The sequence below is a fragment of the Myodes glareolus genome, chromosome 6 (assembly GCF_982192425.1).
Source record: "Myodes glareolus chromosome 6, mMyoGla1.1, whole genome shotgun sequence".
Classification (NCBI taxonomy): domain Eukaryota; kingdom Metazoa; phylum Chordata; class Mammalia; order Rodentia; family Cricetidae; genus Myodes; species Myodes glareolus.
In genome coordinates, this window is record NC_142031.1 from 13,831,507 (window position 1) to 13,857,488 (window position 25,982).

The 25,982-nt window shown below is 48.9% G+C and overlaps 1 long non-coding RNA gene across 1 annotated transcript; it reads right to left on the reverse strand.

Moving 5' to 3' along the window:
• Positions 1 to 1,259: 1,259 nt before the first annotated feature.
• On the reverse strand, positions 1,260 to 25,667 carry LOC146894093 (uncharacterized). The gene is made up of 4 exons (XR_015002178.2): positions 25,310 to 25,667; positions 23,928 to 24,104; positions 4,015 to 4,213; positions 1,260 to 3,709 (listed from the first exon to the last, which is right to left on the reverse strand). It is a non-coding gene; the product is annotated as an uncharacterized LOC146894093 (long non-coding RNA).
• Positions 25,668 to 25,982: the final 315 nt, after the last annotated feature.

Consider the following 25,982-nt stretch of genomic DNA (forward strand, 5'->3'; position numbering starts at 1 on the left):
TTTTATCTTTCCAGGAACCCTACCACTTTGGAGATGAAGAAAGAGAGCCCAGAGAAGGTGAAAAAATTACACTGGAGGTGCATAGCTCCTGGCAGTGGCAGAGAAGGAGCCTGGGTGGAGACACAGGTTGTGTAGGCAGGGGCTTAGCGGGCGAGAGTGACTCGTCCTACCTCTAGTAAGTTCATAGGCAATCCCTCAGTACAATGGAGGATACAAAATGATATTAAATGAAACAATAGTTAGAAGATGCTGGCATAGTCTCGCCCAAGGCTCAGGACACAAAGCCCCCTCCTCTTATGTAATTCGCCCCTGTCTGGCTACCACACTCAGGACTTCAGCCAGAGCTGGGGTCCGTGTTCAGCTGCCAAGAAGCGGGCAGCATGTGGGGCCTGCTAGTGCGCCTAAAGACCAGGCCAGGAGAGGAGGCAGTGGCGTCAGGAAGGACTTCTGACCCAGGTATGGAGTGTGGGGAGAGGCCCAGTAGTTACTGCCCTTGTGAAGTAACTACTGAAGGACTTGAGTTCAGTTCCCAGCACCCACGTCAGATGGCTCTCAACTGCCTCTAGCTCCAGTTTCAGGGGACCTGACGCCCTGTCTGGCCTGTGAGTACCTACTCACACGTGCGTGCAACACCTGCTCACACTAATAAAAATAAACCTTAAAAAAAAAAGAAAATGAGTGTCCCTGGCATTCAGGTGTTACCTCTCACCCAGCCCTCAACATTCTATTGTCCCTCAGGACACAGATTAAACAATTACAGCATTTAAACATTTCCGTGGCTTTGTTGGACACTTTGTCACGCTGAGGTCCCTCCTCTGAGCATCACCAGGGTTCCGGTTCTCCCTAGTTCTGTAGTTCACAGATGCTGGCCGAGTCTCGTCTCAGGTGCTAAAATGTGGAGATTCTGTGATTACATTCAGGAAGGAAGCCAGCACCTGGGTGGGTGAGTCAGGACCAGGTCTCTGGGCACAGCCTGGGGCCTCCCTGCTCAGGCATCATTTCCCAGGGCTCTAGTCATAAATGATTAACTGTCAGGCTGTCCCAGGAGACAAAGGACAGGGTGGTTTCGGCTGGGGTGGGGTCTGAGTGTTCTGGGCCAGGGCAGGGTTGGCCAAGGGAAGAGGCCATGGTCAGGTGCCCACATGAACCTGCAGACGAGCATGTGTGATAGAAACGGGATCACGTGGCAGCAACTAGGTGGGAGGTGGACTGCTGAAGATGCTTCGACCTGCTGTGGGAGAATGCTCTTGTACACTGTAAAGATTTGTCACTTATATTGGTTTAATGAAACGCTAATTGGCCAGTAGCCAGGCGGGAAGTGTAAGTGGGGCAACCAGAGTAGGAGAATTCTGGGAAGAGGAAAGGCAGAGACACAGTCACCAGCCAGATACAGGGGAAGCAAGATGAGAATGAGAATGCTTTACTGAGAAAAGGTACCAAACCACGTGGCTAAACATAGACAAGAATTATAGGTTAATTTAAGTTGTAAGAGCTAGTTAATAATAAGCCCGAGCTAATAATCCAAACAGTTTATAATTAATATAAGCTTCTGTGTGTTTCTTTGGGATTGAATGGCTACAGGACCAGGCAGGACAGAAACTTTCTTCTACATTGACCTTACAAAGGGAACTGGACATAGTAGCTTGTAACTTCTCAAGAGTTGAGGCAGGAAGATTGCTGTTGAGTGTGAGGTCAGCTTGGGCTACGTTGTGAGTTTCAGGCCAGCCTGGGCTACATAGTGAGCTTTAGGCTAGCCTGAGCTACAGACTGAGCCTCTGTCTTAACAGGTAAAAGATACCGTGTGGGCAAAACTTGACTTTAGGCTAGAGAAGCAAGTCTGACAGAAGAGGGAAATGCCGGTTGATTCCACAGAACTGAGAGTTGCCAGATTCATAGACCATGAGCTGGCAGTGCAGCTATAGGGCTTGCCTGCCATGCATGATGCCCTGGGTTCAAGTTGTACCACTACATAAAATTGGGTGCATGCCTGTAACCTCAGCACGCTGGAGGCATAGGTAGGAGGTTCAGAAGTTCCTAATCAGTCTGGGTACAGGAGACCCTGCCTCAAACACCGAACAGAAACATCAGATTCATGGAGAGCATGTAGGAATAGCGATGTCAGGGCAAAGAAGTCCTCTGTGAGGATGGAGTTCGCTGCTGCTTCTTCCTCTTTCTCCTCCTCCTCCTCTTTTGGTTTTTCAAGACAATGTTTCTCTGTGCAGCCCTGGCTGTCCTGGAACTCACTCTGTAGACCAGGCTGGTCATGAGCTCAGAGATCCACCTGCCTCTGCCTCCCAAGTGCTGGGATTAAAGGCGTGCGCCATCACCACCTCCCGGCCACTTTAATTAATTAGTTAATTATTTTTAAATGAATTGGAGCTCACTGATTTAGTCAGTCTGTCTGGTCAACAAGCCCCAGGGATCCTCCTGTCTCTGCCTCTCTGGCATTGAGGGTGCACGATTTGTCTTGTGCCTGTTTTTTTTTTTTTGGGTGGTGGTAATTGCTTTCACCCATCTTGTTGGCTTCACCCTTGAGTTTTTTTGAGGGGGGGATGATATTGTTTTTAATTTTTTCCATCTTTGTTCATTAGTGTGATACTTATTTTTTAATTGTTTTTATTGAGCTATATATTTTTCTCTGCTCTACTCCCTTCCTCCCCAGTTCTTTTCTCCCCTCTCCCATGATCCCCAATTTACCTAGGAGATCTTGTCTTCTTCTACTTCCCATGTAGATTAGATCCATTTATGTCTCTCTTAGGGTCCTCTTTGTTGTCTACGTTCTCTGGGATTGTGAATTATAGGCTGTTTTTTTCTTATGTCTAAAAGCCACTTGTAAGTACATATGACATTTGTATGGGTCTGGGTTACCTCACTCAGTATGTTTTCTAGATCTATCAATTTACCTGCAAATTTCAAGATGTCGTTATTTTTTCTGCTGTTTTATATGTTTTTTGAAATTTATACTCCCTGTGTAAATGTACTACATTTTCCTTATCCATTTTATGGTCGAGGGACATTTAGGTTGTTTCCAGGTTCTGACTATGACAAATAATGCTGCTATGAACATAGCTGAGCATAGTTGTGGTATGATTGAGCATTCTTTGGGTATATATCTAAAAGTGATACTGATGGGTCTTGAGGAAGGTTGTTTCCTAATTTTCTGAGAACTCACCATACTGATTTCCAAAGTGGCTGTACCAGTCTGCACTCCTTCCAGCAGTGGAGGAGTGTTCCCTTTACCCCACATCCCCTCCAGCATAAGTTATCGTCAGTGTTTTTGATCTTGGCTTTTCTGACAGGTGTAAGATGCAATCTCAGAGTTGTTTTGATTTGCATTTCTTTGATGGCTAATGACATTGAGCATTTCCTTAAGTGTCTTTCAGTCATTAGATTCATCTGATGAGAGTTCTCTGTTTAGGTCTGTACACCATTTTAAAAATTGGATTATTTGTTCTTTTGATGACCAATTTCTTCAATTCTTTGTATATTTTGGAGATCAGACCTCTGTCTGACATGGGTTTGGTAGAGATCTTTTCCTATTCTGTAGGTTGCTGTTTTGTCCTGTTGACTGTGTCTTTTGCTTTACAGAAGCTTTTCAGTTTCAGGAGGTCCCATTTACTGTTTCTCTCAGTGTCTGTGCGGCTGCCACCCGTGGTTTTAAGGCAGGGTCTCTGGATGACTTGGGTGTTGGGAACTGAACTGAAGTCCTCTGGAAAAACAGCGAGTAGTTTTAACCAGATCACTGTCTTTCCAGGCTCCACGGTGCTTCTCTCTCTTCTTTCCCTCCCTCCCTCCCTCCCTCCCTCCCTCCCTCCCTCCCTCCCTCCTTCCTTCCCTCCCTCACTCTCCCTTCTTTCTTTCTTTCTTTCTTTCTTTCTTTCTTTCTTTCTTTCTTCCTTCCTTCCTTCCTTCCTTCCTTCCTTTCTTCTTTCTCCCTCCCTCCCTCCCTCCCTCCTTCCCTTCTTTTCCTTCTTTCTTTCTGTTTTGGAGACGGTTTCATTCTGTGACCCAGACCTGCCTCCGTGTGCTGGGCTTGCAGATCTCTGCCACCACACCTCCCAGAAGTTTCCCTCTCCTCATGGTTCTGGGAATCCATTCAGGGTCTTGTGCATGTTCGGGAAAGCATGCTGCCACTGAGATGCTTCCCAGTCCCACATGTCTGATCTTGAAAAGTCAGTTTCAGGGAGTCTCAGGCAGATTCTAGAGGCTTTTTCTGAAACAGTTGAAGAGTGTTGTTATTTAAAGAATTTATGTTCAGGTGTGTCTGGCACATTTCCCTCCCTATCCACAGATGCTGCCAGAACACCAGCATGCCTGCATGTACACACTGGGTACTGTGTGCCATTCTGGATCATGAACAGGAGCAGGTTCTGCCTCCAAGGAGTGCCAGGTTTGGTGGGGACACCCATACAGTCTCCAGCATTACAGTCTTTAAAACAGAGAGGAAACACTCAGGACCAGATATCAAACGGCTTCCCAACATGACTCTCCTCTCTGCGACCCACATGGTGGAAAGGGGTGGCCTTTGAACTGGGTCTTGAAGGCCATCTAGAAGCAAGCCAGGTGGGAGACACAGAAGGGTGCTGCTGGGACTGAAGGGATGGCTTGGCTGTTAAAAACTTATGCAGGGCAGTGGCAGCACACGACTTTAATCCCAGCACTCAGGAGGCAGAGGCAGGTGGATCTCTGGTCTACAGGGTGAGTTCCAGAACAGCCAGGGCTACATAGAGAAACTCTGTCTCAAACAAACAAACAAAAAAATCAAAAAAAAAAAGAAAGAAAGAACAAATGAGTCTGATTGATTGAACTAAGAAGCTTACATTCAGTGTTGTGGATGTTTGCTGGGGGGCGCTGTCATAAAAAGCAAAAGCAAAAACACACACACCTTTAGGGGTCTGTCTCTCTCATCTCCTCTCTCATCTCTGTTTCTTTTCTTTCTTCTATCCAGCTGCATCCCTTCTGTCTCTCTCTTGATGTCTTCCTTCTAACTAACTCTATTTTCCCTTTACATCTTATCTACCCCAGAAAAATCTTCTAGTAATATAAAAGTCACACCGTGGTTACATTCTATTTTTTAAGTGGATTATTACAACCAATACAAGAAAGAAGCAAGTTTCCATCTCCCTTACATGACTAAACCTATTACATATTACAGGTGAAAACCAAGTTGTTCCCAAAACCCACATACTGAAAAGGAAAAAGAGAAATATACCACCCTTTGATGCTGGAATGCAGGGCCTTAGAGATAAACAATTCAGGCCCCTTGCTGTAAGGGAGGGGAAGGGAGCCTTTTGTCCTGTGACGGGATGTGAGTCAGGATGTTTACAGTCCACCATCAGGTCTCCAGCTAGGAAGGCAGGAAGAGATAAGAAAAACAGGTAGCACAACCCCCTCCTTGGTATCCAGGTGGGTCTGGACAACCCCCTCCTTGGTATTTAGATGAAAGGTCAAGAATGTGCCACTCAGCTTAGCCTTATTTAAACTGACCAATGAAATGAGTCCCCATAACCACGCTTTTTTGCTTCTGTACCCGCGCTTTTGCTCTCCTATAAGAACCCCTCACCCCCAACCTGGGGGCGCGCAAATCTTCCGAGAGACCTTGCCGCCCCAGGTACCTGTGTATTCAAATAAACCTCTTGCAGTTTGCATCCGTAAGTGTGGCTTCGTCGGGTTTGTGGGTTTGGGGCCTCTCTCGCTAGGAAGACATCCTTCGGGGGTCTTTCATTTTGGTGCATGGGCCGGGAAGTCTGAGGCCCCCACCCAGGAACCATCGACCACCTTCGGGAGGTAAGCTGGCCAGTATTCTGTATGTCCTATGAATGTCTCACGTCTTTTGTGTTTGAATGTTGCGCTGCGAATTTGAACTCTGTTTGATTCAGCTGGGTCGATCTGTATCTGTATCTGGCGGGTCTCGGAAGGGACCGACGGGTCCGAACTTTCCCCCCCGCAACCCTGGAAGACGTTCCGAGGGTGTCTGGTCTGTCTGGAGCCCGATTTTTCGGGGCTCATCTGTCAGAACCCGCGACCAGAGCCGGACTTTTTGGGTCGCCCCCCTGGTCCGAGGGTCACGTGGTTCTTCTGGGAGGTCAATCGTCCGGACCTTTTCTGAAGCCTCCGTCTGAATTTTTGCTTTCGGGGTTTCGCCGAAGCCGCGCAGCGCGTCTGATTGTCAGTCTGTTTGTCTTATTGTTCATTTTTGTGGTCTGTCTGTTCATTTATTGGAATACTAACATGGGACAGTCGCTAACCACTCCCTTAAGCCTTACTCTAGACCACTGGTCGGACGTCTCTAACCGAGCGAGCAATCGGTCGTTTGAGGTCAAGAAGAAAAAATGGCGGACTGTCTGTTCCTCGGAATGGCCCGCATTCAACCTGGGCTGGCCGCGGGATGGCACCTTTGACAAAAACATTATCTTGCAGGTTAAAGAACGGGTCTTCGATAAAGGACCCCATGGACGTCCTGACCAGGTCGCTTATATCGACACCTGGGAAAGTTTGGCTTATGATCCACCCCCCTGGGTGGCTCCTTTTATTTCTCCAGACAAACCCCAACCTTCCCTAAGCCTCATTCCCTCGGCCCCGAATCCTCCTTTGCCCTCCCCTCCTTTGCCTTCCCTACCTAAACCCCTTACTCCTACGGCCTCCTCTCTTTATCCTACACTGACGAAGAAGGGGGCCCTCAAGCCGTCTGTCCTCCCCCCTGACCCAAATGCCCCTCTCGTAGACCTCCTATCCGACGAAGATCCTCCTCCCTATAATCCCCAGGAGGAGCCCGGAGATCGTGAAGCCGACCCTATGGCGCCCTCGTCACAGAACTCCCTGCCTGTTGCCTCTCCCGTCGCAAGCAGGCTCCGGGGAAAGCGTGAACCATCTCCCCCAGACTCAACTTCCCGAGCATTTCCCTTGCGACAGGGAAATGACGGCCAACTTCAATACTGGCCCTTTTCTGCCTCTGATTTATATAATTGGAAACAACACAATCCCCCTTTTTCTAAAGACCCCATAGTATTAACTAACCTAATAGAATCTATTCTGACCACCCACCAGCCAACCTGGGACGACTGTCAACAGCTTTTACAGGCTCTCCTCACTTCTGAGGAGAAACAAAGAGTCCTCGTAGAGGCACGGAAGCAGGTCCTAGGAGATGATGGAAGGCCAACCCAGCTGCCCAATGAAATCGATGCCGCCTTCCCTCTCACCAGGCCTGACTGGGATCACACTACGGTTGCAGGTAGGACGCACCTACGCCTTTACCGCCAGTTGCTCATAGCGGGTCTCCGAGGGGCTGGTCGCCGCCCCACCAATTTGGCACAGGTAAAGCAGACAATCCAAGGGGCAGATGAGTCTCCAGCAGCATTTTTGGAAAGACTTAAGGAAGCATATCGTATGTATACGCCTTATGATCCTGAGGACCCAGGGCAGGCTACTGGTATGTCGATGTCTTTTATTTGCCAGTCTGCACCCGACATTAGGAACAAGTTACAGAGGTTGGAAAATTTGCAGGGATATACACTGCAAGATCTGCTTAAGGAAGCCGAGAAAATCTTTAATAAGAGGGAGACTCAAGAGGAAAGGGAGGACCGTATCCGTAGAGAAAAAGAAGAAAGGGAGGACAGACTAAGAAGGGAGGCAGAGGAGAAGGAGGATGCTAGAGACAGAAAGAGAAATAGAGAACTGAGTCGTCTCTTGGCCGCCGTAGTTCAGGGACAGGACAGCCGAAAGGGAGACAGGATGGGAGAACGGAGAGGCCCTCGCGTGGAACGCGACCAATGCGCCTACTGCAAGGAAAAAGGGCATTGGGTAAAGGATTGCCCTAAGAAGACCCGCAGACCCAGAGGCCCCAAACCACAAGCCTCACTCCTAGCCCTAGATGAAGACTAGGGAAGTCGGGGCCAGGAGCCCCCCCCTGAGCCCAGGATAACACTCGATGTCGGGGGGCAGCCAGTTACCTTCCTAGTGGATACAGGTGCTCAGCATTCAGTTCTTACCCAGTCACCAGGCCCGCTCAGTGAACGAACTGCTTGGGTACAAGGGGCCACAGGCGGAAGAAGATATCGATGGACCACCGAACGGAAGGTACAACTAGCAACTGGTAAAGTAACTCACTCCTTCCTACACGTACCAGACTGCCCCTATCCCTTACTAGGGCGAGACTTACTCACCAAACTGAAAGCCCAAATTCACTTTGAGGGGGCAGGGGCTCGAGTGTCGGGTCCAAATGGAAACCCCCTCCAAGTCTTGACCTTACAATTGGAAGACGAATACCGACTATATGAGCAGGACTCTAAGACACAAGGATCCAGAGACTTGGACATATGGCTTACAGAGTACCCACTGGCATGGGCCGAGACTGGGGGTATGGGGCTAGCCCTACAGCAGCCCCCTTTGATCGTAGACCTGAAGGCCACAGCCACCCCAGTCTCAGTCAAACAATACCCCATGTCGAATGAGGCCTACCAGGGGATAAGACCTCATATAAAGAGACTATTAGAACAAGGTATTCTGATTCCCTGTCGGTCACCTTGGAATACCCCCCTCCTCCCAGTAAAGAAACCAGGGACAGAGGATTATCGACCAGTACAGGACCTCAGGGAAGTTAATAAGAGGGTTGAAGACATACACCCGACCGTCCCCAATCCATACAATTTACTAAGCACCCTGCCACCATCTCACACCTGGTATACAGTGCTAGACTTGAAGGATGCCTTCTTCTGTCTCAGATTAAGCCCCAAAAGCCAACCCCTTTTCGCCTTCGAATGGAAGGACCCCGAATTGGGAATTTCAGGCCAACTGACTTGGACCCGACTCCCACAAGGTTTTAAGAATAGTCCCACGCTCTTTGACGAGGCCTTGCACCGGGACCTTGCGGACTTCAGAGTTCAACACCCATCATTGATCCTACTCCAGTACGTGGACGACCTTCTACTGGCAGCCTCCACAGAACGTGACTGTCGACAAGGTACGGGGGCCCTATTGCAAACTCTGGGACGGCTGGGCTATCGAGCATCTGCCAAAAAGGCCCAGATATGCCAGACTGAGGTGACCTATTTGGGATATAAATTAAAAGAAGGGCAGCGTTGGCTTACAGCCTCACGCAAGGAAACTGTATCCCGTATACCTGCACCTCGAGACCATCGCCAGCTGAGGGAATTCCTGGGGACTGCCGGGTTCTGCCGCTTATGGATACCAGGCTTCGCAGAAATGGCAGCTCCTCTCTACCCCCTCACAAAGCAGGGGGTACCATTCGGATGGACAGATAAACAACAAAAGGCTTTTGAGGACATCAAACGCGCCCTCCTGTCCTCTCCAGCACTGAGCCTGCCTGACGTCACTAAACCATTCGAACTGTTCGTTGATGAAAAACAAGGTTATGCCAAGGGGGTTTTGACCCAAAGGCTTGGGCCATGGAAACGCCCTGTCGCGTACTTATCAAAGAAATTAGACCCAGTAGCCTCAGGCTGGCCCCCTTGTCTACGGATGGTGGCAGCCATTGCCGTCCTTATTAAGGATGCTGGCAAACTGACTTTGGGACAGCCCTTGACCATTTTGGCACCCCATGCCGTCGAGGCCTTGATTAGGCAGCCCCCTGACCGGTGGCTCTCCAACGCCCGCATGACCCACTACCAATCCTTGCTGTTGGATACGGACCGAGTCCAGTTCGGACCTGTAGTCGCCCTTAATCCGGCGACCTTGCTACCCACACCGGAAGGACCAGACCAGCATGACTGCCTTCAGATCCTCGCGGAAATGCATGGAACCCGGATGGACTTGACTGATCAGCCCCTCCCAGATGCGGACCACACCTGGTACACCGATGGGAGCAGTTATCTACTGAATGGAGAACGCAGGGCGGGAGCTGCAGTTACCACGGAGACCCAGGTAATCTGGGCCAGTGCCTTACCCAGCGGCACCTCGGCCCAACGAGCTGAACTCATCGCTCTGACTCAAGCCCTTAGGTTGGGAGAAGGTAAGAAGCTGAATGTTTATACTGATAGCCGGTATGCTTTCGCCACTGCACACATACATGGAGAAATATACCGGAGACGAGGGCTCTTAACCTCAAAAGGCAAGGAAATTAAAAATAAAGCAGAGATCCTTGCTCTATTAGAGGCCTTATTCCTCCCCAAGAGACTGAGCATTATGCATTGTCCCGGACACCAAAAAGGAGATCACGCTGAGGCCAGAGGAAATCGGCGGGCGGATGAAGCGGCCCGAGAGGCTGCTTTGGGACCACAAATTCTCCCCCTAATATCCGAGCCCGTCCAATCCACAATAGACTGGGCCTATGATAAAGAGGACATAAACCTACTCCAAAAATTGGGGGCAGAATATAACCCAGCGAATAGACGCTGGATTTATCGGGGAAAAATAGCAGTGCCCATAAAAATAACCCAGGAACTTATAGACTACTTACATAAGTTGACCCATTTGGGTACGAAGAAAATGAAAACCCTCCTAGACAGAATGGAAACTGGACAATACCTCTTGAACAGGGACAGGGCACTCCAACGGGCAACAGACAATTGCAGGGCCTGTGCCCAAATCAATGCAGGTCACTCAAAAGCCCTCCAAGGGGTACGCCTCAGAGGACATCGACCCGGTGTCCACTGGGAAATAGACTTTACTGAAGTTAAACCTGGCTTATATGGGTACAAGTACCTGCTGGTTTTTATAGACACCTTTTCAGGATGGGTAGAGGCCTATCCCACCAAACATGAAACGGCTAAGATGGTTGCCAAAAAGCTATTAGAAGAAATTTTTCCCCGATATGGTATGCCAAAGGTATTGGGATCTGATAACGGGCCAGCCTTCGTCTCCCAGGTAAGTCAGTTGGTGGCCAAGTTACTGGGGATTGATTGGAGATTACATTGTGCTTATAGACCCCAGAGTTCAGGACAAGTAGAACGTATGAATAGAACTATTAAGGAGACTTTGTCTAAATTAACGCTCGCTACTGGCTTAAAGGATTGGGTGTTGCTCCTGCCCCTGGCCCTATATCGGGCCAGGAACACCCCCGGGCCACATGGCCTTACCCCTTTTGAAATATTATATGGGGCACCGCCTCCAGCCATACATTTCTTTGACACGGACATTGCAGACTATGCTAACTCCCCTTCTCTACAAGCCCACTTGCAGGCCCTGCAGCTGGTACAACAAGAGGTCTGGAAACCCCTAGCAGCCGCCTACAAAGACAACCTTAACCAGCCAGTGGCACCTCATCCGTACCAGATCGGGGACACTGTTTGGGTCCGTAGACATCAAACTAAGAACCTGGAACCGCGCTGGAAGGGACCATACACTGTTCTCCTGACCACCCCAACGGCGCTCAAGGTGGACGGAATTGCTGCCTGGATCCACGCCTCACACGTGAAAGCCGCCAGCTCAGAACAACAGACAGCCAGCCAAAAGGAAGGATGGAAGATCCAACGCTCCCAAAACCCCTTAAAGATAAGACTGGTTCGAAAATGATATTATGGGCAGTAGTCTTTCCCATGTTGATCTTGGGATCCATGGGGGCTCCTAATGGAAGCCCCCACGCAGTTTATTCCTTAACTTGGCAGATTATTTCCCAGACTGGGGAGGTAGTCTGGAAGACGACTGGCCAACATGCCCTCAATACCTGGTGGCCTCCCCTCACCCCGGATTTTTGTCAGCTAGCTGCGGGACTAGACTCTTGGGACATAGCCACCACCGACTATAATCAATTAACGAGAAACATGCAGCCAACGGGGGGAGGATCTGTAGGCTGCTCCAACCCCGGGCGAAGATGTCGATTAGCAGAGGCCAGCTTTTATGTCTGCCCCCGGGATGGCCGAGATCGAGCTACGGCTTACAAATGTGGGGGATATAATGAAATGTTCTGTGCGGCTTGGGGATGTGAAACGACTGGGGATGCCTACTGGAAACCCCATTCCAGCTGGGATAAGATCAGGGTGACCCGCGGCTGGAAGAGAGAGATATGGGATGAGGAGTATTTTACAGAGTATTGTCAGCTCTCCAAATGTGGAACTAATGGAAAATGTTTGCCCCTCAATATCACCTTCACTGAACAAGGTAGAAAGGCCACTGAATGGCAACAAGGGTATACTTGGGGGCTCAGATGGTACTTGGACTCGACAGACAGAGGGTTGACTTTCAAAATACAGCTCAAAGCTGAGGCCATAGTTTCCCGGGCGATAGGACCCAACCAGGTCCTGGCAAATCAGAGACCCCCATTTTTACCCAAAGCGCCAGCTACCCCTGGACTGACTAGCCTTACTACCGCTCCCGCCACCACCCTTGCCCCCCTAGCGGCCGCAATAGAGCCGGAGGGAGGAACAGGAGATCGTCTTTTGAACCTCATTAGGGGGGCGTACCAGGCCTTGAATCACTCGGACCCAGATCGGGCCCACGATTGCTGGCTCTGCCTTAACCCAAGTCCCCCATATTATGAGGGGATAGCTCTCAGGGGCAACTATAGCAATGTCACCTCGCCACCCCCCATCTGCCAGAGCATGAACCATCATCTAACCCTCACCCAGGTGACAGGTACTGGAGTTTGCATAGGAGCTGCGTCTGGCCAGCCCTTTTGCATCTCAACCGCGCCCGTTATCAAGGGAAACTATTATCTAGTCCCACCAAATGGGACCCTCTGGGCCTGTAGTACCGGCCTAACCCCCTGTGTTTCGGCAATGGTATTCAACCAAACGCATGAATATTGTGTCTTGGTACAAATTTGGCCGCGCATCACGTACCACTCAGATGAGGCGGTCCTCCAATATTATGAATACCTTCCCCGGAGGGAAAGACGGGAAGCTATTACCCTGACCCTGGCCATACTCCTAGGGGTGGGGGGTGTTGCTGCAGGGGTAGGTACGGGGGCCGCCGCTCTAGTGCGCACGGACCAATATATGCTTTTACATCAAGCTATGAATGAGGACCTGAGGGCTCTTGAGAAGTCGGTTAGAACCCTGACGGAATCAGTAGCTTCCCTGTCAGAGGTGGTACTACAAAATAGAAGAGGACTAGATCTGCTCTTTCTAAAGGAGGGAGGCCTTTGTGCGGCTTTAAAGGAAGAATGTTGTTTTTATACTGATAAAACCGGTGTAGTGACTGAAACTCTAGATAAACTAAAGGAAAGGCTAGATAAACGTAAAAAAGAGTTTGAAGCCCAGCAGACATGGTACGAAGGGCTTTGGAACCGATCTCCATGGCTCACCACCCTAATTTCTTCCTTATTGGGACCCATAATTCTTTTAATGTTAATTCTTACGTTCGGCCCTTACATTTTAAATCGGTTGATTCAATTTGTTAAGGATAGACTTTCGGTTGTTCAAGCCCTGGTCTTAACTAGTCAATACCAAAGAGTAAACCAAAGAGAAACAGAGATCCTATAAACACTTGCATAACAGGTTCTTTTTCAAAAAAAAAAAAAATGGGGAAATGAAAAGGAAAAAGAGAAATATACCACCCTTTGATGCTGGAATGCAGGGCCTTAGAGATAAACAATTCAGGCCCCTTGCTGTAAGGGAGGGGAAGGGAGCCTTTTGTCCTGTGACGGGATGTGAGTCAGGATGTTTACAGTCCACCATCAGGTCTCCAGCTAGGAAGGCAGGAAGAGATAAGAAAAACAGGTAGCACAACCCCCTCCTTGGTATCCAGGTGGGTCTGGACAACCCCCTCCTTGGTATTTAGATGAAAGGTCAAGAATGTGCCACTCAGCTTAGCCTTATTTAAACTGACCAATGAAATGAGTCCCCATAACCACGCTTTTTTGCTTCTGTACCCGCGCTTTTGCTCTCCTATAAGAACCCCTCACCCCCAACCTGGGGGCGCGCAAATCTTCCGAGAGACCTTGCCGCCCCAGGTACCTGTGTATTCAAATAAACCTCTTGCAGTTTGCATCCGTAAGTGTGGCTTCGTCGGGTTTGTGGGTTTGGGGCCTCTCTCGCTAGGAAGACATCCTTCGGGGGTCTTTCAATACATTCATGCTCAAGCAACTTGTTATGGATGAACAGAGTGTAAGCAGGTAAGGTATTTTTCTCCACCAGTCTTTTGCTGGCAGGCTGCATTTTGCAGTTACAAAGAAAGGACCAATTATTTTATTATTTATATCAAAAAGTAACCTTATAAGAAATCTTAGAAGAATGGCAAATCTAAACTTTTATACATGAGAAACAATCAGCCATCTCTACTTTAGGTCCTCAGGGTGTATACCCATCCATCAACAGTTTTTTCTATCAGGAAGCTGAAGGCAGAAATGGGTACAAGGAATTAATCATCATCTTTAATTGCTGACCAAGTCTAACAAGAAGGGCACATCAGCTGATAATAACCAAGCTTCTTTGTTCCTGTCCCTTGATCTCAATGAGTCCCTTGCTCAAGTATGCGCCTTCTAAACTTTAGGTTGTTTCCTCTCATTTTTTCACCTCAAAGCTATTAACAAAACATCTTAATCTAACCCTAAGTCATATTTAAAGCTTCCTTCTAGCTATGACGCATGCGGAAACCCACAAACACATCTCTCAACAATAAGACTAAAAGAACCTGAGCTGACTTAACTTCTGGGACACAATTGTTTCTCTTAATCATTAACCTAAACCACAATTTACAAGGCTGCTCAAGAGAAACTAGCTGTGTGACAGTTCCTTGTTCTTATTTTCTTTTTCTTGTTTCTCTCTCCCTGCCCCCCACCCCGCCCCGAGACGGGGTTTCTCTGTAGCTTTGGAGCCTGTCCTGGAACTTGCTTTGTAGACCAGGCTGGCCTCAAACTCACCAGATCTGCCGGCCTCTGCCTCCCGAGTGATGGGATTAAAGGCGTGCACCACCACCGCCCAGCTCCTTGTTTTTATTTTCTATCCTCTCTGCAGCCCCTGTTTTATTGTGTGTGTGTGGGGGGGGGGAACACCATATCTTGCTTTTCCCTATATTAGTTTCTCACTAAGCTAACCTCTATCATAACCCCTTACTATGTTCATTAAAGACCCTCAGTCACCCAAATCCTATTTAAACTAACAATATTACTGTGTAAAATCATCCCTTCAGCTAAACAGTTTAGCTTAGGAGGAAGTCATCTTTGTAATAATCCACGGTAAAAATGCCCAGTAGAATGGGATGCTTCAATGAGATACATTAAAGGCAGTGGGGATCCCGCCCATGGGGATCCCCACCCTCCCACCCATTCACACCATGCCAGATACCAGAGAAAAATGGAAGAGGCTGACATAGAAAGGTACAGCAGTCGCAAGAGACCTTCTTGCCTGTCTGAGATTTGCCCACCAGAGCTTTGCTCCCTGGCAGACCGACCCCCAGAACTTCAGTTGCTGCTCCTCTGTCATGGCCACCAGCAGTTGACAATGATGGAGCACTGACAGCCCCTAATCTTTGAATTCTGATTGGTGGAAAATTGTAACTGTAGCTTGACACCAACACTTGTGACTTTTGTGCTTAATACTTGCTTCTACTGATATTTGGGGCTCACAGTTCAGCTCCTGAGGCCCAAATATCTGTTCTGTGGCCCTGATTTATCAGTAGCAACTTGATTACAATAAATTTTTCTCATCTGCATTGACTTGGTGTATGAGTTGTGTGAGCTCCAAGCAGACCCCATATCTCACCAGGACTTGCCTGGTCATCCAGGCCTTGAAATACAAAGCGGAGAAACTGTCCAGCTAAAAGTTATGTATGGCAGAAGAGCCGTTACTAAATGTTGCAGGTGACCTGGGTCTGTCCGGCTACAGTGAGATCACGCTGAGAACTGTCAAAGCAGGTAGGTGGATAGAACAGCGTGCCCACTTTAACTTCCTCTGGTATCACAAAGGAATCCTGTTGTGGAATATTACATTAACGGGGCAAAGCTGCCTTATATTTGTTTATGCTGCGGAATGTTACTTTAACTCTGTGAAGGTGTGTTACATTTGTTTATACCTCATTTGCATAACTACATAAAGATGTGTTGCATTTGTTTCGCCTTGTCTGCCTAAGGCTTCTGATTGGTCTGATAGAAAGCTGAACAGCCAATAGCTAGGGAGGAGAGGGAAAGGCAGGGCTGGTGGAGAATGAGTAGGAAGTGAAATCCAGGGAGGGAGGAGAGAATGAGGGAGAAAGAGAGGGGCATGCCTGGGGCCAAAAGCCAGGCAACTGCCATCCAGCCAGACACAGAAGCAGTGAAAATAAGATATACAGAAAGAAAGGAAAGTAAAAAGCGCAGAGGCAAAAATGTAGATGAAGAGAAACAGGTTGAGTTATAAAGGCCAGTGGGATCAAGCATAAAATAAGGCCAAGCATTGATATGAATAAGAAGTCTCTGTGTTGTGATTTGGGAGCTGGTTGGTGGCCTAAAAGCAAAAGCCCCAAACAGAATCCTTCCTGATGAAGGCTGTCATGGCTGCTCTACTGGCAGGTGGTTTGGGCTGATAGACAGAAGACACCAAACGTAAATGTCTTAGCTGCCTTTCCACCACTGTGATAAAATGCCATGACCAAGGAAACTTCTAGAAGAGTTTATTTGGGGCTTAGGGTTTCAGAGGGTAAGTCCATGACCATCGTGGCAGGGAGCATGGTGACAGGCAGGCTATAGTTCAGAGCTCACTTTTTGAGACACAGTCAGCAGGCGGGGGAGGGGGGGGAAGGTGGGCTAGGAATGGCTAACAAAGCCACACCTCCTAATCCTTCCCAAATAGTTCGACCAAATGGAGCTCAACTAGTTAAAACACGTGAGCCTATGAGACCATTCTCTATCAAACCATCACAATAAAGATATATGACTTATTAAAAACATGCAGTATATAAAATAAGTATAAACATAGACACAGAGTAGAAGGAGAAAGGCAGAGGGAGGAAGAGAGAAAGAGAGGAAAATGGAGAGGGAGAAGCGTAAAAGAGGGATAGGGAGGAAGGGAGAGGAAGAATCCTAAGGTTAGAATCTGGGGATTCTGGAGATATGAGTTGGGGTAACTGGGAAGTTACTGTATATTTCTTGCACTTTGGGGAACATCTGAAACTATGTCAGGAAAATCTCTATTACAAAGTATGACTTGATCATTCTCCTCATTACTATTTTGTGGTGGGTTCTAGGAATTGAACCCAGAGCCTCTTGCAAGCCAGGAAAGAGCTGGACCATGGGGCCACGCTCCCAGGCACTGTGCCACTGAACCACGCCCCCAAGTGCAGTGCGGCATCCCCAACTCTGTTCCATTGAGCCATTCCCCCAGGTTCTATCCCACTAAGCCAGGCCCCCAAACACTGCCACTGAGTCACTTCTCCAGGGTCTGGACTGGGTCTTCATTTCTCGCTTTGTGTAAGCAGGGATGTGAAGTTGGCCAGGGCCAGATGTGCTGGAATCTCCTGTTCTAGCTGCTCTCCGGGGAGGGAATCCCCACTATGCCTCGCTGGGGTAGCTGATGAAAGAGGGGGCTTCAAGGAGAAGGGAGAGCCACCTTCCAAAGCTTCCAATAGGGATTGTGAGGACAGATGATGAGATCTGGAGCAGACAGGTCACAGCCTTAGCAGAGGCTGGCATTGGAGCCACCAGAAGCGGGTGGAGCAGATGAAGGGAGAGAATGTTGGGGCGACACAGACCTTCAAACTCAGTTGGAGAGTTTGCAGACAAGCATGGAAGCAATTGACTGTGTGTCCTTTGTGTCTCTATGTATCTCTGTGTGTCTATGTGTCTGTCTGCCTGTCTAGGTGTATCTGTGTTCTGTGTGTCTGTGTGTATCTTTGTGTGTATCTATGAATATCTCTCTGTGTGTGTTATTTGTGTGTCTATGTCTGTGTGCGTCTCTATGTATCTATGTGTGCCTGTGTGTATCTGTGTTTGTATCTATGAATATCTCTGTGTGTGTGTTATTTGTGTGTCTCTATGTATCTCTGTGTGTCTATGTGTCTGTCTGTCTGTCTAGGTGTATCTGTGTTCTGTGTGTCTGTGTGCATCTGTGTGTCTGTGTGTATCTCTGTGTGTCTGTCTGTGTGTGTCTGAATGTGGGGATGATTCAGAAGAGAAACTGGTGATACCTGAGAGAGTAGGGACAAGAAAGGGAGTGTCCAAGTCCAAATGGATCAAAGACCTCAGTATAAAGCCATCCACACTGAACCTCATAGAAGAGAAAGTAGGCAGCACACTTGAACACATTGGCACAGGAGACTACTTCCTAAATGTAACCCCAGTAGCACAAACAATGAGAGAAACAATTAATAAATGGACCTCCTGAAACTGAAAAGCTTCTGTAAAACAAAGGACACAGTCAACAAGACAAAACGACAGCCTACAGAATGGGAAAAGATCTTCACCAATCCCACATCAGACAGAGGTCTGATCTCCAAAATATACAAAGAACTGAAGAAATTTGTCATCAAAAGAACAAATAATCCAATAAAAAGAATGGAATACAGACCTAAACAGAGAACTCTCAACAGATGAATCTAAAATGACTGAAAGACACTTAAGGAAATGCTCAACATCCTTAGCCATCACGGAAATGCAAATCAAAACAACTCTGAGATTCCATCTTACACCTGTCAGAATGGCCAAGATCAAAAACACTGATGACAACTTATGCTGGAGAGGTTGTGGGGAAAAGGGAACACCCCTCCAATGCTGGTAGGAGTGCAAACTGGGACCGCCCCTTTGATATCAGTATGGCAATTTCTCAGAAAATTAGGAAACAACCTTCCTCAAGACCCAGCAATACTACTGTTGGGTATATACCCAAAGGATGCTCAATTGTGCCACAAGGACATGTACTCAACTATGTTCATACCAGCTTTGTTTGTCATAGCCAGAACCTGGAAGCAACCTAAATGCCCCTCGACCGAAGAATGGATAAGGAAAATGTGGTACATTTACACAATGGAGTCTCCTGCAGGAGACCTCGAGCCTCTAAATGAAATCCTTAAAGGAGACAGTGATACAAATTCTAGCAGGCAAATGGATGGAGCTAGAAAACATCACACTGAGTGAGATAATCCAGACCCAGAAAGACAAATATCATATGTACTCACTCATAAATGACTTCTAAATATAAAGCAAAGAAAACCAGCCTACAATTTACAATTCCAGAGAACCTAGACAACAATGAGGACCCTAAGAGAGACATATATGATCTAATCTACAGGGGAAGTAAAAAAAGACAAGGTCTCCTGAGTAAATTGGGAGCATGGGGACCTTGGGGAAGGGAAGGGGAGAGGAATGGAGGGGAGGAGATAAAAATGTATAGTTCAATAAAATCAATAATAAAAAAAGAGAGGGAGGTGTCACATTCTCCTTAGGTAACCCCAGCCAGTCCTACGGTGACAATCTGTCTAAGCACCAGGCACCCCACCATGGCAGTTCCTGTCACATTCATATGCCTGCCTGTCCCCTATCATTCTGCCAGTGGCCACTGTCCCCTGCTCCCAACTAGACCTCACAGCTGTGGATAGCTATGCACAGGCCTCGGCTTCCTCATCTGGTCAATGGGGACATTCAAAGGGACCCCCCCCCACACCATTTTCAATGACTGTGATCATTCTGTGAAAGAATTTTTATATAGCAGTGGTATAGATCTGGAAGGTTCCTCCCCAGGAGTCACATGGCAGGGTCCAAAGAGACTAGGTTGACCATTTGGGGAGTATGTGTACATGTGTATTTGTGTGTGTGTGTACACATGTGTGTGCTACTGGCATCTGGTGGGTAGAGAGACCAGGGATAGTGCTCAGTACCCTACGATCCATAGAAATGGTCTCCCCACCCTTTGAGCACCCTACTGGACTCTAAGCTGTGTGTGACGGTGCACAGTGACAACCCCAGCACTTAGGCTGAGGCAGAAGGATCACGAGTTCAAAGCTAATCTGTGCTCATAGTAGGTTTCTGTCTTGAAAGAACAAAGAGGAGGAGGAGGGAGAGGTGGGAGGGAGGCACTGACTTTTGCTTCTCTATGAGGGTCTGTCTGGGAGACCTGGGATCTGAGGAACTTAAAGAATGAATGGGGCAGCCTACAGCCCAGTGTAGATAACTCTACTTTTATATAATATATACAAGAATATAATGAAGAAAGTCGTGACCCAAAGTAGGTTGTTTGAGTTCAGAAAAATATGATCAGAAGAACAGGTCAACAAATGCCAGTAAGCACACACCAAATATTAAAAGAGCAGTCCTGTCCCAGGACGTTCTCAGGACAGACCAATTTAAACACAATTGCCTGGGACAGACTATAGGTTATATGTGGGAAGGCATGACAGCAAGGCAGAAGGTCATATCCAGAGCAGGGCACACTGACCAGATGGGTTCTATAGCTATGTTCTGACACCCAGCAAAAGTGAACATGCCTTGTAAATTGAATGTAAATGTTTGTCACAGGAAGAACAAAATCACATCCCAGAACAATTCAGGAACAAAATGCACCTGGGGAAAAAGGTCCTCTGCCTTCTTCCTAGAGATGCTCACAGTTCTCCGGGCATTGTTCACCGTGAGTCATTCTTTTGACTGACAGAAGAGAAGAAGGGAGGGAGGGAGGGAGAGAGAGAGGGAGGGAGAGAGAGAGAGAGAGAGAGAGAGGGAGAGAGGGAGAGAGGGGGAGAGGGGGAGAGAGGGAGAGGGAGAGGAAGAGGGAGAGGGAGAGAGAGAGAGAGAGAGAGATCGGTACTCTTGAGAAGGAGAGACGCTGCCGTCAGCATGGCCAGCTCAGAGGGAACTCTCAGCAGTGTGAGCCCCACTGATGGCTCTGGTATGGACCCGGTTCTATAGGCTTGGAGCCAACCAGACATGGGAAGGATCAATTCAGTGATATTACATGTAGCATCAGGACTGTGGCACCAAAAGCCCTCCTCAGAAATGTAGTTCAATTAGACTGAAGCACAACACAGACTTAAATTAAGTTCAAATCCCAGCACTACCTGTGTCCAGTCTCGGGCAGATGTTGTACCACCTAGTCTCTTTACCTAGGAAACAAGGATAATGTCTGCATCTCATAGGAGTAAACACAAACAAATTGCCAGCCTAGGACTCACAGAGATTTCGTTTCCCAAAGTAAGAGCAAAGGGATGAATGAAGGGGCTGGAGAGATGGCTCAGCAATTAAGAACTCAAACTACTCTTACATAGGACTTGAGTTCAATTCCCAGCACCCAGGTGGGCAGGCTCACAACCCCCTGTAACTCCAGCTCCAGGTTATCTGGCTCCTTCTTCTGGCCACCACAGTTACTGCACTCACAAAGGGTGCATACCCACAGATACATACCCAGACACATAATTAAAAATAGAAAAAAAAATCTTTTAAAAAATGAAGAATGAGTTCTAGAAACACCGAGGGCTATAAAGCCCTCTACAAATTCTAGAATATTTTATTCCTCTCTTTTAAGTCTTTCGACCACAGTCTTTCCTATTTTACCAGCTCACTGCAGGTTTTTGTACTGTCTTTCAAAGGGCCAGCTTCATTTATTTGACATTCAGTGAATGCTGTGATCCAGGCACAAGCCTAAGTTGTAAGGTTTGAGTCTGGTCCCTAGAATGCCGTTTTAGTTTCTAGCAGAAGAAGGAGAACAGACAGCCTGCTCTCCAGACTTTCTGCAGGGAGACCAGCTCTGCCAACCACGGAGGAAGTTCCTTTGTACTGGGCCTTGGTTCTCCCCATGTGACCCGGGAATGACGTCATTCTTGCTGTGGCACAGTGTGGGTGTGGGTGGGACCTCCCTTCTGAAGTCCTAGGACTTGGGAGGGGGATTCATGTGGTGTGCGTGGGGCAAGTCGTGTGCTCCTGCCCCGCTGGTGACCGTGACAATTGCTAGTGGCATGAGCTGGCAGTAGTACTTAGCGGGGATTAAGTGGATCAAGGCTGGCTGTGAGGTTGGTGGTGACTAATGCCATCATTCTAGTCCAGGGAGGGAACCTATAGGAGAGAAGGCTTGCATGACAGTGGTCCTCCAGGGAAAACCAAGCTTCCCAGCCCCAAAACACATCCCTGGTGGGTGGTACAGCCATCCCACACAGACTCCGCTTCAATCATTTCTATCCCCTGGCCTCCACAAACTGAACTCTCCAAGCCTGTTTCCTTGAGAACCAGGTAAATCTCCTCTTTCAGTCTAACAGTCATGGGGCCAGGGTAGAGTATCAGAGTACCTGCCAAGGCATTCACAGGCCTTGGGTCTGAGCACCTGCCTGGCATTCCTTCACAAGGCCGTGAGTTTGATCCCCCAGCCCCACCAGAAAGGGATGCTGAGCTGTGAACAGGCTCAGTGGAGAACTTGGGCACTCCAACAAGTGTGTTCCTCCAAGGACCAGCATCCTGCATCCCCACAGAGTCACCTGGCTGGAGGTGCAGCCTCAGGAGCCCTGCAAGACCTGTAAAGCCAGACTGCATCTTAGCCAGATTCCCAAGGCTGAGGAGCACAGCGTGCGTGCTGAAGTCCCAAGTCCCAGGCTCTGTTTTCTGACTCCTGCTGGGTCAGTTTGGGTGATGCTGGGTGTGGCTTCCTCCTTTGGAAAGTAGAGACCAATAATAGTGTACACACACACACACACACACACGGCAGTGAGCTGATGGGCTAATACAACCTAAAAATGGAAAACCTATAAACAGTATTGGGTCCAAAGTAGGGACTAAGGGTCCCTGGTCACCCTGTTCAACCTTCTTTCCTGGGAAGTAGGCCCCTGTCCCTTTGTGTCTTGGCTTCCCTCCCCTCCCCTCTCCCTGATGGCCAGGCTGTGACAGAGAAAGGACTGGTGTGTGCTAGGGCTTCTACAGGGTACCCCAAGTGATCACAGCGATGACAACGTGCAGGTGGGGCTGTAGGAGCTGATGACAACCTTCCTGGGGTCCTTAGCACACTCTTGGCTTTCTAACATTCGATACCTATTTTTTCCTTTTTTCGTTTTCTTTTTCTTGAGATGTGGTTTCTCTGTGCAGTTCTAGCTGTGCTGGAGCTCGCCTTGTAGACCAGGCTGGCCTTGAACTCTCAGAGAGCTACCTGCCTCTGCCTCCCAAGTGCTGGGACTAAAGGTGTGCGCTCCCGCACCCATCCCTCAATAACTATTTTATGGGACTGTTCACCTGGGAGGCATGAGGCTCTCTCTTTACTCCCCCATTCAGCTGTGAGGAGGCAGGGGAAGGAGGAGGGGGAGAGAGGATATATACTGCACAATCTCTAATGGCAGACGGCTCTGCGAGGCTTCTCCCCATCTACAGGTGACCCAGGCTGAACTTCATCTCCTCCGTGGGTCCCACAGCCAAAGCAGGCGCTGCCCACTGCACTGCCCCTTGAAGAGCTCCTTTCTGTCCACCAGTGTAACTGCCCTGGCAGGAACGAAAAATCGTCGTCAAATTTCCCCTGACAGTCTTACGCTGGGAGAAGAAAAGGGCCGAAGGCTGGTGCAGGCAGGAGGAGGCACCCACCCCCGAGGAAGAGATTCGACACCCTCTGACAGTCTGGCAGACCACCTTACAGGACAGACAAACTGAGGCAAGGATGGTCAGTACTGCAAGGCCACACTCGGACCAGGACTTAAGTGTACGTGTCTCTGTTCCTCTGTTTAAATGACACGCGCTCAGACCTCCCAGATACATATGTGAGGGCCAGAGGACAGCCTGTGGGGTCAGGTCTCTTCTACTATTAGAGATCAGATCCAGGCTGTTCAGCTTGGTGGCAAAGCCCTGCACCTACTGAGCTGTCTCTCTGGCTCCCCATTCCTGTTTACACTCCATGGTCAGGAAATGGAACTGGATGTTGGGGTGGGGGGGTCACTAGACTTCTTAATTCCTCTCCCCAAAGTGGCACATGGAATAAACTCCCTTTCCCTGCTTTGCTGCCTCTATGTTTAGTTAGCATGCTGGGGACAAACGGCTGAGCCTGCCTTGTTAGGGCTGCTGGGCTCTGGTCCCGACAGTTCCACTTATCCCAGAAGCCAGGCTGCAGCTGGCATCTCGCCTTCCCTCGTTCTTCCAGTCCCTGTCAGAGCTCTCTCTTAATCCTTACCGCGCCTGCCTGGCTTGAGATCAAGGTCTAAAGGAGGAATGAGGTGGTGCTGGGCTCCACGGCTGGTCAGGGAGCAGGCGGAGGCCGCGCCCTTAGGCTGCCGGCAGCAAACACCTGTCGGAAGCCTGGGTTTGAATTTCAGGCTTGGTGGAAGTTGGAGCTGAGCGCACGTGGACCCTGTAAGGATTTTATGGTGATTGGTAAAGGTCTCCTCTTTCCCAAGGGAGAAGGCGAGTCCCGGTACCCGCGTTCATTTCTGTGACTATTGTAATAAATGGCTATAAGCTTTGCTAGCTCCGTGGGAGTTCTGGAGGTCAGAATTCTAACTGGGGTGTCTCTGGGCTTAGACGATCTCCCTCTGAGCGGAGCCTCTGCTCTTGGAGACCCCTCCTCCCCTGGTGTGGAGCCCCGCCCCCCAGCCTCAGAGTGAACAGAGTTGAGTCTGGTTCCTGCCATGCAGTCCCTGCTCTGCCACACCCGGAAAGGTCCCTCCTGTGGTCAGGTCTGTGCCTTCTTGGTGAGACAGGGTTTCTCTATGTAGCTCTGGTTGTCCTGGAACTTACTCTGTAGACCAGGCGGGCTGTAAACTCAGAGATCCGCCCGCCTCTGCCTCCTGAGTGCTGGGATTAAAGGCATGCACCACCATCTGGCTATGGTACTGGAGTCTTATTCCCAATCAGAAAATTCCCTTTGTAGGTTTCAAAGATTCTAGAAATTAGGAGGTAGACTTTTGTGTGTGTGTGTGGGGGGGGGATAAGGAGAGGTGGAGAGCAGGACCCTGAGTAGCCTAGGTTGGCCTTGAACTTCTGATCTTCCCACTGGCACCTCCCAAGCTCTGACATTTGTGGTAGGAGCTGCCAGGTTCAGTAGACATGCTGCTAGGGATCGATCCCAGGGCTTCATTTATGCTAGGTAGAGTCTACCTACTTAGCTTGGGGTGAGCCTCTTAGATGGACCATTATTCTGCCTAGGACAGAGGTTAGGCAATCTGTCCCACTCCACCGCCCACCCCCAGGCTGGAAGGGCTGCAGCCAGCGGCCTCTTCCCCTGCATTCCTCCATTCTGGTTCCACAGACTGGGTCAGGGCTCAGAGGAAAGCGGTCACAGGAGTCTTCTAATTTGACAACTAAACTTCTGAAAACTTAGACATCATCAAAGGTGTCCTGGAGATAGGAGATCAGAGGACAGGCATGCTGAAGACAGAGAGAAACCCGCTGCCGAAGAGCCACGGAAGGTGTCTCTACTTAACCCTAACTCTAACCAGGTTCGCTAAAGGCAGGAGGTCCTTTGTGTGAGAGAGAAGTGGTCCCTCGCGGGTGGCAGTGGGAAGCCTGGCGCTCACCCCCCCCCCCCACCCCCATAGCCAGTCTGCTCAGACTTACCTGACCATCCAGGGCTTTGGACATTGGCATCTGAGGTGTGACCACCAGGTTGTTGCTCTGAACTGTGGAGGGAGGTAACAGTGTAAATGGAGCTGACGGGAAAGGGGGTCCCCCTCCTGTTCTTTTATCTTTTACTCAGATAGTAGGAGGAGTCTCGAGACCCCTGTAAGACCCCTGTGTTGAAGCTGCTTAGGTTTGTTACATAGACTCCTTCTTTTCTTTTCCTGATTTTCTTCAAGAAAATGAGTGGTTTTCTTGGCTTCTTGGTTCCAAGGAGACTTGGCTAACAGAACGTGAGTTCAGACAGGAAGGAAATCGGGGAGGGGGACAGTGGAGGCAAGGAGGATAAAACTGGGGAGAGCCAGTGGTTAACTAGCGCATGCGCGTGCCTTGACTGAGCCGATTTCCTCGTCTATAAAATGAGAATTCAAATATCTGGAGCGTTAAACCAAGAGGAAAGGTTCGTAAAAGAAAATAGAAGCAAACAGCTGACCAGTCGACACCATTCCTTAAGTTGCCTACTGTGTGCCAGGTCCTGAGGTTCCCACTGTGTGCCAGGCCCCATCCTGAGGACCCAGTGATGGGCCAGGAAGATTCAGGTGCTTGTATCTGGGGACCTAAAGGGATTGTCACAGTGACTGAAAGATACTGGTGTCCTAGGAGCATCTACAAC